The 12,123-nt window shown below is 36.1% G+C and overlaps 1 protein-coding gene across 2 annotated transcripts in view; it reads right to left on the reverse strand.

Moving 5' to 3' along the window:
• The window catches only part of LOC103129198 (integrin beta-1), a 32,018-nt gene extending 26,137 nt beyond the window's left edge, over positions 1–5,881 (reverse strand). Inside the window, exon 1 of one of the 2 annotated variants that reach the window (XM_007540187.2) lies at positions 5,541–5,881. The gene's annotated coding sequence lies outside the window, so the exon portion shown is untranslated. The remainder of the gene's footprint in view (positions 1–5,540) is intronic. The other variant, XM_007540188.2, reaches the window with a different exon arrangement.
• Between the last annotated feature and the right edge of the window lie 6,242 nt (positions 5,882–12,123).

Below are 12,123 nucleotides of genomic sequence, written 5' to 3' on the forward strand. Positions count from 1 at the left end.
ACTCAGTGCAGCCTAGCAACAGTCACTCAGACTAACCTGTGTTTGGATGACTGTGATGAATTCAGATTTATCACAGTATTAATTGTTCATCCGTATCCCTTGTAGCTACAGTAATTAAAACTTTATGAGCATGGGGGCAAAATGAAGATGTAATTAAATGCACAATAAGCTGTGATTCGTTTTGAATGCGCATGAGTAGGTAGGTTGTTAGTATGCAAGATGTGTGGAGGAAACATTCAAAAGCATTTTAAAAATAAGAAATGAATGTCATTTTTGGTTTCAAAAGGCCATTCTTAAGAGGAACTAACTACATTTTATTCTATTTTAGAGCTTTAGTTGGAAGAATGTGCAAAGTTATCTTTGTATCACAGCAAATTGCACATTTCCTCAGAAGAGAAACTCCCTAACTGGTCAGCATTCTGAAGATGGACTGTTTGAATGTGATAAGACATAAAAAAGTGACTATTATGGTAGATATGCTCAGATGGGTAGCTACTGTTAAGAAAGAAAAAAACATGATAGAAAGAGCAAGTTCCTGTTCTGAACAAGAAAAACAAGTAGTTCTTCTTTACAGCTTAACGTTTTTCTCAGTCTACTGAGAAATTAAAATAAGCATATCTGCACTTTTCTAACCTGTCTTAGAGAAAATAAAATATTGAGTATTCATACACATCCATATTCAATCAAATAGATTATTATTAAGAAGTTCATTTACTTCATTTACTCCAGTTACTCAGTTCAATAAGTGAAATCGTTATATAGATAACAATACAAATGTGCGCATAACATAGTTAATATTTGGCTAATGTAGAAAAAAAAAACACAATTTCACAGTTGCTGTGTTTCCATTAAATAAGAAATGCAATTAAAATCAAATTAAAATCATGTGAATCAGTTTGTTCGCACGATAAGCCATTAAAAAACATGTGGCGCCATGATGCTCCTACCACTTCCTGTCGTCTTCTTTGCATTTTCCACCAGTAACGACATCCCAACGCAAAACGTTTCATTGAAAGATTTGTCACTTTTTTTTTTTTTTTTTTTTAAATTGGCACGTCAAACAAATTTATTTTCAGAAATCCAATCTGAGCAATTCTGAATGGTAACACAGCTACTAATGTTTTTGAACCTTTAACTTTGTTGATTAACAGGATTTTTTACTTACAGCTAATGAAAACATGACATTTAAAATAAGACCAATTAAAAGCTTTTTAATATCAGTAATATGGAATTAATAGAAAACACGTTTAATATCTGCTTCACAGTTGTTTTTAATCAATAGGCACTTAGTAATCTGACAAACAAGCTTCATTGGAATTAAAATATTTTTTATTTAATTAGTATACTGTACTGTACATACTTGCTGTTTTTTATCTGTTCTTTACATTTAACATCTACTTGCTGTGAGGATGTGAAACTTAAATGAAAATCCTTGTTTGTGGGAACAAATTTGGCTGATTCTAAACAGAAAATGACAAACTTAAGTGACCCACTCGTTGAACTCTAGTGTAAAAAAAAAAAAAAAAGATAAATATAACAAAAAAGACACAAACTTTGAAAGGCTTAACAGAAAAATTAAGGTTATAAAGTTACAAAATTGCGAGTCCAGCTGGGAAACTTGGCTGCATGTCTCCTGACTCATTTCCTGCCTCTAATTGAACAAAGGAAGTTGATAACATGGCATTCAGGTCTGGCCTTGCATTCTGGTATAATGTACAAGTTTTTCTCACGTCATTTGTATTTTTTTATTCCACCAGGATCAGAGAAATAAAAAAATATTTCTGTTGTTTTCTTTTGATTCCAGTTCGGCTATTGTTCTCACTGATTAAAGAATGGCCAGCATGCACAGCCACATCTCTAAACACGTTCATCCATGTGGGCAGGGGCGTGGAAGGATGAAGGGCCTTAAAGTTTAGCCTTCATACGATCACAACAACAAATGCGGTACGAAAGAGAGAGAAAGAGAGAGAGAGAGAGAGACAGAGAGAGAGAGAAAGAGAGAGAGCTCAAAGGCTTCTACTATTTACCACCAACGCAGCATGTTTGGCTTCGTCTCCTCAGCAGACCATGGCGAGCAGAGGTCAGCTCTAACCACACCGCTCCTCCTTGGTCTTCAGAAGCTGTTTTTAGAAGCAACGGGCAACACCAAAAATGGCCCAGAAGAGTATTTGGAGCTCCCTGGAGTGTGAGACTGGCAGGGAAAGAGCGAAGGCAAAATAATGGAGCTAAAAACGGTTGTAGAGGTCATAAACACACCACTGGGAAGAAAACCTACCCTTCAATCCAACTCTGAAAACATTTGTATTAGCAGTTTGAAAGACAAAGAAATGTGAAGATGTTGTGTAGAATTAAGGGGAAACGTAACTGTTGAGGTCACCATAATGTGCCAAGCAAAAGTATTCCCACCCTTAGAAGTTTTCCTTATTTCATCACAAGAAACCTCAGTGTAATTTTATTGGGGTTTTATGTAATAGACCAACACAAAGCAGTAGATTATGATGTGGTGGAAGGGAAATGGTGTCTTAATCATTTGACCATCTTACTACCAATTTCATTTCTAAAACCTTTTTACCATCCATTAAACAAAAAGTGTCACCAAAACAAGACATTTAAAATTAGAATGTCACCAACTATATAATAGACTTGTGTGGTACTTTATTGCAGTCCATACAGTTCTTTGCCATAGACACATTACATATATATACTAAGACTGATAGAACACTCAATTTGAGGAACAGGGAGATTGTTCAAACTTGAAGGGAAGATGTGTGAAAATAAAAATTGGTCCCTCCTGGAAGACACCACAGAAAAAGCTTGACAATAAATGGCAAGCCTGTCACAATAACCTATAAAGTTAAATTAAAATGAGGTCAATAATTTCCATTCTGATGATTAATCATTTTCAGGGGTATTTCATTTAGTTTTGATTGTGTGTGGTTCTCATTTCTATTTTGTTTACTATTTTTGGTCATTTATTGATTTTTTTTGGTTGTTTAGGCTTTTGTTTTTTTATTGTTTTTATTTGTTGTTGTTGTTGTTTAAAATATCTTCAATGCATCACATCCCACTGATGAATCTAATTATGCATTCCAAACAGACTTCTCTAGAGAGACTGCAGTCAATGCTCCACAGAAGATCAGTGCCATTGGTTGTGTCCCATTGTTTTTTTTTTATTAGCTGACTTAATATTATTATGATTCTGTGACGATATTGTCTGCTATCATTCCTCAGTCAATGTTGAAATCGACCCATAGACAGCGGCATCCATTAGTATTTTCGTAAACAGTGTTCTGCTGGGTGACGTCAATTAGAGTTGGGTGACATGGATTTTATCGCAATATTTTGTACTACTTGTTACAGACTTAAGGTAGGGGTTATACAGAGTATGTTATGGGATAAAAGGCTGATTATCTCCCCTACTCAGAGTCTCTGATGCTTCGATCTTTGCTTAGTTTCCCAGAGGAACTAAGCATGTGTCACAGACTGCAGTGGTTCACATTCATCACTTCTTTCCCAAAGGAACAGTGAAACACACATACTTGAGCAGAAAACACAAGGCAAAACATAGACTAGCTGTGCGAATGTGCGCAAAACTTTGTTAATATTCCGCTAATGTCGGAATGTCGGAGAAAAACACAATTTCGCAATTGTGGAGGTTTCCATTAAATAAGAAATCCAATTTCAAAAATCACATGTGAATAAGTTTGTTCACGTGGTAAGTCATTAAAAAAACGTGCTCCATCATCATCCTCCTACAACGTCATGTCGTCTTCTTCGTCTTTTCCGCCAGTAGTAACACCTGGATGTTGATCATGTAACGCAAAAAAAAAGTTGTTTCCGTTGCAATTTTGCAGAATACATCTATTTCGTTAGGGCTGGAAAAACCACCTCATGCTAGCATGAAAGCTTCTTCATCAAAAACATGAGTTTTTTTCAAAATTGGCATGTCTCCATTAAGCAAATTTATTTTTGTAAATTCAATTTGCGCAATTTTATGGTTGACAGAAACGCAGCTCCTCAGAGGATCGTCCTGGGTGTGGCTCTCAGGGGAAAGAGAGTGGCCTCATAACTCATCTGGGATGATACAGCAGATGTTCCCTCGGGGACGGGGGTCCCAATCCGTTCAGTTGATAGTTGCTGGCTCTGTTGCCATCTTACCAACCTCCACCCTACATCCATCCTACATCTACCCTCCCCCTCAATTAGCCTTTCCTCTCCCTCCCCTCCTTGCCGTCCTTCCCGGCTGACATCCTCCCATTCTCCGTCTGTCCTCGCCTCTCTTCCTGCCCCCATTTCCTTGATTAAACTGCGCTCCCGTGTGCCGTGTGGAGTCAGTGCGGTCGGCTGGATTTATAAGGCTTTCATCTTCCATCTCACTCTTCAGATGAAACAGCAGGAAGGAGTGGGGTGAGGGAGGAATTGGGGGTCGCACTGGACCAAGCACTTCCACTGAGTGCTTGGTCCCACTCAGTGGAAGTTGTACAACCTGCCAATCAAGGGCCGAGTTGTTTTAGAAAAGCCAACGTCTTTGTTCAAACACAAAGTCATCAAAAAGCGTTGTGGACAAATCCCCGCTGCGAGAGGCTTAAATCCTCAAGGGTGGCTCTCTCCCCGCCTCATGTGACGAAACCCGACAGAAATCACAACACATCATGTGAGATCACTTGTTGAAGCCCCTTTCATATGACCAGGCACACTAAAGGGCCTGCTGCAGATCCATTTAATCAAACGGGGAAGATAACATCTACGCGGGGCTGCAGCAGAAATTCCTCCTGAACCATCACCCATGAGTTATTTTGGAAAAATAAACTGAATTTTTCCACAGAGTTCACATGTTTCAGGTCTCGTATCCAAACTTTCCCACCCAAACATACCAAAAAGTCTTAATCTTTTTAATACAGATACAAAAGTTGGGTGTGACTTCCTAAAGAGGCTTTTATGACCGAATATGACCAAAAATTTAAAAAAAAATCAATGGATGGATGGTTGGAAATCAAATGAATGTAATAGATGAATAGCAAAATGGATGATTACACTAAACAAACATGGTGATAGAAAATAATGGTTGACAGAAAAATGGATAGGTGGATCAAAGGTCGGTTGGAAATCAAATGAACTGATTGATTATTGGGTAAATAAATGGATCATGAACAAACTGAGGGATGATGGAGATATTGTGCCTGGGTGGATGAAAAACGTGGATGGGTGGAGTCAAAGTAAGAGATAGGTGGATGAATGGTGGAAAACAAAAAAAATAGTTGATATATCCTTTTTTCACACATATCCTGTTTTGGAAAAAGAATAAAACTAAGTGCAATACATTTTTCAGACTGTAGGAACCCTGGTTCAATTCCAAAGGAAAGCTCCATCACAGTTTGTGGCAGTAATTACACTTTTTCAGCTCACTAAGCGATTACACACCATTCAAACAGACGAGGGGGTGTTTAAACGTGGTTTTTTTTTTAACCAGCTCAAATTAGTTAGCGGAAGAAAGAAAAAAAGAAAAGAGAAGAGAAAATTTCCAGTTTCAGCTTGCTTACCTCGCCGCTGTGCTGTTATATCCGATGCGACATACAGGAGCAAAGAGCGAGCTGTCCAGCTCCCTGTGATGTCCCGCTACACAGAAGCACTGAGAGCAGCGGCTGTCTGCCCTGTTGGCACCGCCGGACACTTTCTCCTCCGAGGACTCAAAGCTTCCTCCGAATCTTCATGCCACTCAACTTCCACTTGGACGATGAAAGCATAAATGTTACCATGTATTTAAGTCGAAAGAGGGAGCAGAAAGCCTTAAAAGAAACAACTGTATCCTTGAAGCGCCGGGAGCGGGTCTTCTCTCCTCAGACTAAATTAGGATAAAGCGGAGGGAGACACAGCACCGTCCGCAGCAAAGCGGCCCGTTAGAAACAGCGCTTCCCTCTTATTCTCTTCACAATAAAAGACAACTTTTAGAAGAACGATTATAACAAAAAATAAATCCAATCAATATTTTCCTACTTACAAAGCACTATCTCATTTTGAACAATTTTATATATAGTAAAATTCATTAAGCATCGAAATTATTGCTCTAACATTGAAAGTACTACAGTTTCTGACCATTCAAGATGCTCAAACAAATGTTGCAATATTGGTATTGTGATTTTTTTTCTGAGTAATATTGAGTTCAGGATTGCTTCACAGTCAAAGCCATGAAAGACAAAAACAAAAACACACACATAACAAATAATATGGTATTGGAATTCTGAAATAAATTACTAGTAGATATCAATTATCTTTGTTAAATGAGGTCTATCTCTCTTATCTTGCATTCATATCCTTCAAAAATGTATGAGTTTCTGTCAGAAGGCGAGAAGAGGCCTGCAAATCATTTTAATATTTGGGGGTGCCATAGTGAAGTCCAATTCAGTGCCTTTTGTACATAGATTGGTTTTGTAATCTGTGTACAAAACTAAATATGTATAAAACTGAAACTGGACTGTTGCAACACATTTCAAAGTAAATATACTATTCTATCATACTGAATGAAACATCTCACATTCCAGCACACTGGAATTAATTACGCACTTAATTTTATTTAATTCAGTTTTTTTTTTTACTTTTATTTTGAAGGCTGAGGCTGGACCGCGATCACGTCACTACCAGACCCCAAAACTAGATGCCTATTTATACAGATGCTGCTCATGTCGACTGTAACGCTGCACCAGTTTTAGTCTGTGCCATCATCACATCGTCATCATCATCATCATCACCATAGCAAAGCCCACCATGTTTTAACTTGAAAGATTTTTTTACGCACTTTTGAAGTACTTTTTTCTTTCTTTCTTTCTATTCATTCCTAAAGACCACCATAATTTTTTTAGTATGTTTTTGACGAAACAACTTCTTCGTATTTTAGCTTTCCACATAAGTGCTTCTTTTGGGTCTCTTTTTGTTCAAATAGCAAAGTCAGTTTATTTATTTGCTTTAAGCTTAGTGGTCAGTGTTACTGTCTTTGCTCTGGAGACATGGTGGAAAAAGAATGTAAGAAAAACAAACTGTCAGGTCCGGAAGCTCCTTAAATCCTGTTTAGTCTTCAGGGAATGTTTACAAGGGAATTCTTTCAGTCCCTGCGATGTGAAACAAACCCACTACCCCACGACAAGGATAAGACGGACGGAAAATGTGTCTATTGAATTTTTCTTATGGTTATAGAAAGCTAAACATCTAGATATTTTTTTGTCATTTGGTATAACTAAAAAAAAAAAAGTTCCCGTAGGCACAATCAGTTAAACCGGAGTATGACAAAGCCGGATGAGGCGCTATAATTAACTGATATGAATCAGATCTGCAGATTAGTCAACACCGTGGGGCAGCCTCATTCGTTCACATCCCAGATAGAGTTAAAATTACTAAAAAAATATTTTCCTTTTGACTAAGCAGCAGGAAATAGTAGTCGATGAAAGATATAGGCCGTCTGGAAAGCCAGACGTCCCCCACAGGCGTCCAAATATTTTGACATTTCCTGTCAGAGAATTTATGGAACTAAGCAGACAGTCCAGTAGATTGGGTATTTCATTATCATCTGGGTTTATCGTCTTTGTGATCATCTTACCTCCGATTTTTATAGGTTTTGGCTTCTCAAATGGGTTAAATCGAAAGAGGAAACCCCAAACAAACAGGAAAGGGAAGTGGTATTATTATCTAGTAACAAGTTTTGTTGTTAAATTGGTCCGACGCGTTTAGTGTGTACAAAGTCTAGTCATACAGTTTATGAGATGCGCTTTACAGTTTTCTCTTATATTTTACCTTTACTCTGATGCCCCCTTGTGGTGGAATGTAAATACTGCATGATCATAGAAATAAATGCAAAAGAAAAATGTTTTTCACCAAAAATGCACACACACTTTTTCCAGTAAAGACCAAAACCACTTGATTGGTAAAATTATAAACTACAGCCTTCCGTTCCTCTTCTTCTTCTTCTTCTTCTTCTTCTTCTTCTTCTTCTTCTTCTTCTTCTTCTTCTTCTTCCTCTTCCTCTTCCTCTTCCTCTTCCTCTTCCTCTTCTTCTTCTTCTTCTTCTTTTAAATTAGATGCTGTTTTCATAATGATTTTTCCAAAACGAATGAGACTCTCTGCCGTCCAAAAGATTTATCAATTAAGAGTAAAAACATATGTGGTGAAACGGTTAATATTCAACAATGATAGTCAAAGTAATGTATATGTTACTTCCATATACTATCCCGTGACACTGACTTATGAATGGCAGAAAAGAGTCAAAAAGAAAGAAAAAAGCTAGAAGTATAAATGTTATCATATTATCATAAAATGTAGGAGTGTGTGTGGGTTTGGGGTATTTTTGGTTAAAANTTTCTTTCTTTCTATTCATTCCTAAAGACCACCATAATTTTTTTAGTATGTTTTTGACGAAACAACTTCTTCGTATTTTAGCTTTCCACATAAGTGCTTCTTTTGGGTCTCTTTTTGTTCAAATAGCAAAGTCAGTTTATTTATTTGCTTTAAGCTTAGTGGTCAGTGTTACTGTCTTTGCTCTGGAGACATGGTGGAAAAAGAATGTAAGAAAAACAAACTATCAGGTCCGGAAGCTCCTTAAATCCTGTTTAGTCTTCAGGGAATGTTTACAAGGGAATTCTTTCAGTCCCTGCGATGTGAAACAAACCCACTACCCCACGACAAGGATAAGACGGACGGAAAATGTGTCTATTGAATTTTTCTTATGGTTATAGAAAGCTAAACATCTAGATATTTTTTTGTCATTTGGTATAACTAAAAAAAAAAAAGTTCCCGTAGGCACAATCAGTTAAACCGGAGTATGACAAAGCCGGATGAGGCGCTATAATTTAACTGATATGAATCAGATCTGCAGATTAGTCAACACCGTGGGGCAGCCTCATTCGTTCACATCCCAGATAGAGTTAAAATTACTAAAAAATATCTTCCTTTTGACTAAGCAGCAGGAAATAGTAGTCGATGAAAGATATAGGCCGTCTGGAAAGCCAGACGTCCCCCACAGGCGTCCAAATATTTTGACATTTCCTGTCAGAGAATTTATGGAACTAAGCAGACAGTCCAGTAGATTGGGTATTTCATTATCATCTGGGTTTATCGTCTTTGTGATCATCTTACCTCCGATTTTTAAAGGTTTTGGCTTCTCAAATGGGTTAAATCGAAAGAGGAAACCCCAAACAAACAGGAAAGGGAAGTGGTATTATTATTTAGTAACAAGTTTTGTTGTTAAATTGGTCCGACGCGTTTAGTGTGTACAAAGTCTAGTCATACAGTTTATGAGATGCGCTTTACAGTTTTCTCTTATATTTTACCTTTACTCTGATGCCCCATTGTGGTGGAATGTAGATACTGCATGATCATAGAAATAAATGCAAAAGAAAAATGTTTTTCACCAAAAATGCACACACACTTTTTCCAGTAAAGACCAAAACCACTTGATTGGTAAAATTATAAACTACAGTCTTCTTCTTCTTCTTCTTCTTCTTCTTCTTCTTCTTTTTTTTTTATTAGATGCTGTTTTCATAATAATTTTTCCAAAAACGAATGAGACTCTGCCGTCCAAAAGATTTATCAATTAAGAGTAAAAACATATGTGGTGAAACGGTTAATATTCAACAATGATACTCAAAGTAATGTATATGTTACTTCCATATACTATCCCGTGACACTGACTTATGAATGGCAGAAAAGAGTCAAAAAGAAAGAAAAAAGCTAGAAGTATAAATGTTATCATATTATCATAAAATGTAGGAGTGTGTGTGGGTTTGGGGTATTTTTGGTTAAAATGTTTGTTCTTCCTTCAGTAAAGTTACTCACAGTGGGTACACTAACTAGAAATTCCACTCAAGTAAGAGCAGAGATGCTTTAAAATAGTATTTTTCCCAAAAAAAACATTACTTAAGTAAATGTATATGAGTAAATGTAGCTAATTACTACTCACCTCTCTAAATGTAATGGATCATTTAGTGTTGCTAATGGCAACAAGACACAGTGAAAAGGAGAAAAGGCCTGACCTAAAAAAATTTTAAGGCTAGAGTTCAAAGTTCAAATCACAGTAATATCTGGTGTCTGAGCCTTAGATGAAAAATGACATTGAAACCAAAGTCAGCTCAATAAAGTCCATAATAAAATACTTTATCAAACACACTAATCTGTTTTTTTAAACCAAAAATGTTACGCACCTTTGCTTTGTAAATACTCTTGTGATCACTTTAAGTTAAAATTTTCCAAAATTATTGTTTCAGAATTAATTTATTAATGCATCTGCTTACAACTTACCTTACTGATTGATTGATTGATTAATTGACTAATTACCTGGTCTATATTATAAAGTCCCAGTAAATTTTTGTTTTCAAAGCTATGGTCAGTTCAAAGGGTATGAATACTTCTGAACCAGAGAATGTCTGGTGAGGGTTGAATTTTATTGCTTAAAAATGTATATTCCATGTAAAGATGTGTTAATTCAGAGTTTCCCCCAGGGCTGCCAGGTTTTACTTGTGCCCCCCACCAGGCTAAACATAGCTTATTTCTTGAATTTTTTTTTAATGTTTGCTTTTTTTAATACCTTATAGTTGGTGTTTAAATATTAATATTCCAGTATTTTAATAACACATAATTATCATGTGATATTTTCACATGATAATTATGTGAAAATAATTCACATAATTATTTTCACATAATTTAAGCATTATTTTTAAGCATATAATGCTTAAAAATTATATGCTTAAAATAAGCATATAATTATTTTAATTATTTAATTTAAGCATTATTTAATGCTTAAATTAAATTAAGCATCATTTAAGCATTATTTAATTCAAAAACATGGCGGCCCGCTGGATGAATGACTGTCCTAACGTCCAACCACAGGACTTTACAAGTTTTCTAGGGGAAGTCTTGTAATTGCTAACAGATTATCTGAAATTAATAATATGTGTAAAGAAGTTGCAAATAAATCTCTTCTGTATTGCCTCTTGCTCTTATTTTTTCTCCTCTATTTTTTTCTACGCTACCAAAATCCCTCCCCCCAAAAAGGCGATAATTAAAAGATTTTTGCTTGGCTAAAAGTAAAAAACAGTAAAAATAGATCTTTGGTTTAATATCTTCTAATGATAGGACATAGAAAGCCAACTGTTGGGCGGGGTATGGCGCTCATCAGTGTATCATTAGTGGTCGGTACCTTCTTCACTGCTGCTGTGAAGTGGAACTTCAGAGATATTGCTGGAGTTGCTTCCATCTATTCCTAGATCTGAGCACAAATCTTCACCTTTTCTCAGTTAGTGTCAGACCAAACTGGCTTCTAGTTACAGTAAAAAGAAGTACACCATGTGTTAAATCTGGGATTTTACTTCCCAAGACATGAAAAACAAATCTGGTTAAAAGGTCATTCTTAATTATTTAACAAAATCAGAAATAAAACCTTGGCATGTGATGTACTCCTTTTTATACCAGAGTATTTTCAGGTAATCTGTCCAATCCCAAAAATAGACAACCCCCCCACCACCAGTTAGTAAATTTATAACAGTTACTGATAAAGAAAATAATCAGTGTCATAAAATGTTTTTCTTTCAAAGTCGTTTCAGCACATTTTGAAGTATCACGTTAGAAAAGGCTGATGTAACTGGCAAAATTTTTAATAACTGTCTCAGTTTTCTAAATAAATAAAAAATTCTAAGTTTGCTTGAGGTGTTTTTTTTTTATTTGGTTTTTCCACAAAAAAAAAAAAAAGACTTAATGCTATAAAGGGAACATGGAAACATATTTACCGATTAAATTCTATAACGTAACAAATGTACCCACCCAATGGTGGGTCTGTGCCTTACCAGAGGTACAAAACTAGGAAACATTTCGAGGTCTGAACCTCAGAAGACTCTTACCGTTTGTCTGAGATGTATGGTCCACGCTAGTTTGTAACCTCTACATCTTGTTTACTACAGCCTTGCTTAACATGAACATCTGACACAATTATGCTTTGTGTAACCTGTAGATGGAAACACAACTAATTTGCATTTTCTCTCTTTCTTTCTTTTGTTGCGTTATCTTAGAAGGACGCTCCAAATTAGCATTATAATTGGATGAAAACATAGCTAGCATAGTCTCCATGCTTATAATTATTGTGCTGCT

Source organism: Poecilia formosa, unplaced genomic scaffold, assembly GCF_000485575.1.
Source record: "Poecilia formosa unplaced genomic scaffold, Poecilia_formosa-5.1.2 Scaffold523, whole genome shotgun sequence".
NCBI lineage: Eukaryota > Metazoa > Chordata > Actinopteri > Cyprinodontiformes > Poeciliidae > Poecilia > Poecilia formosa.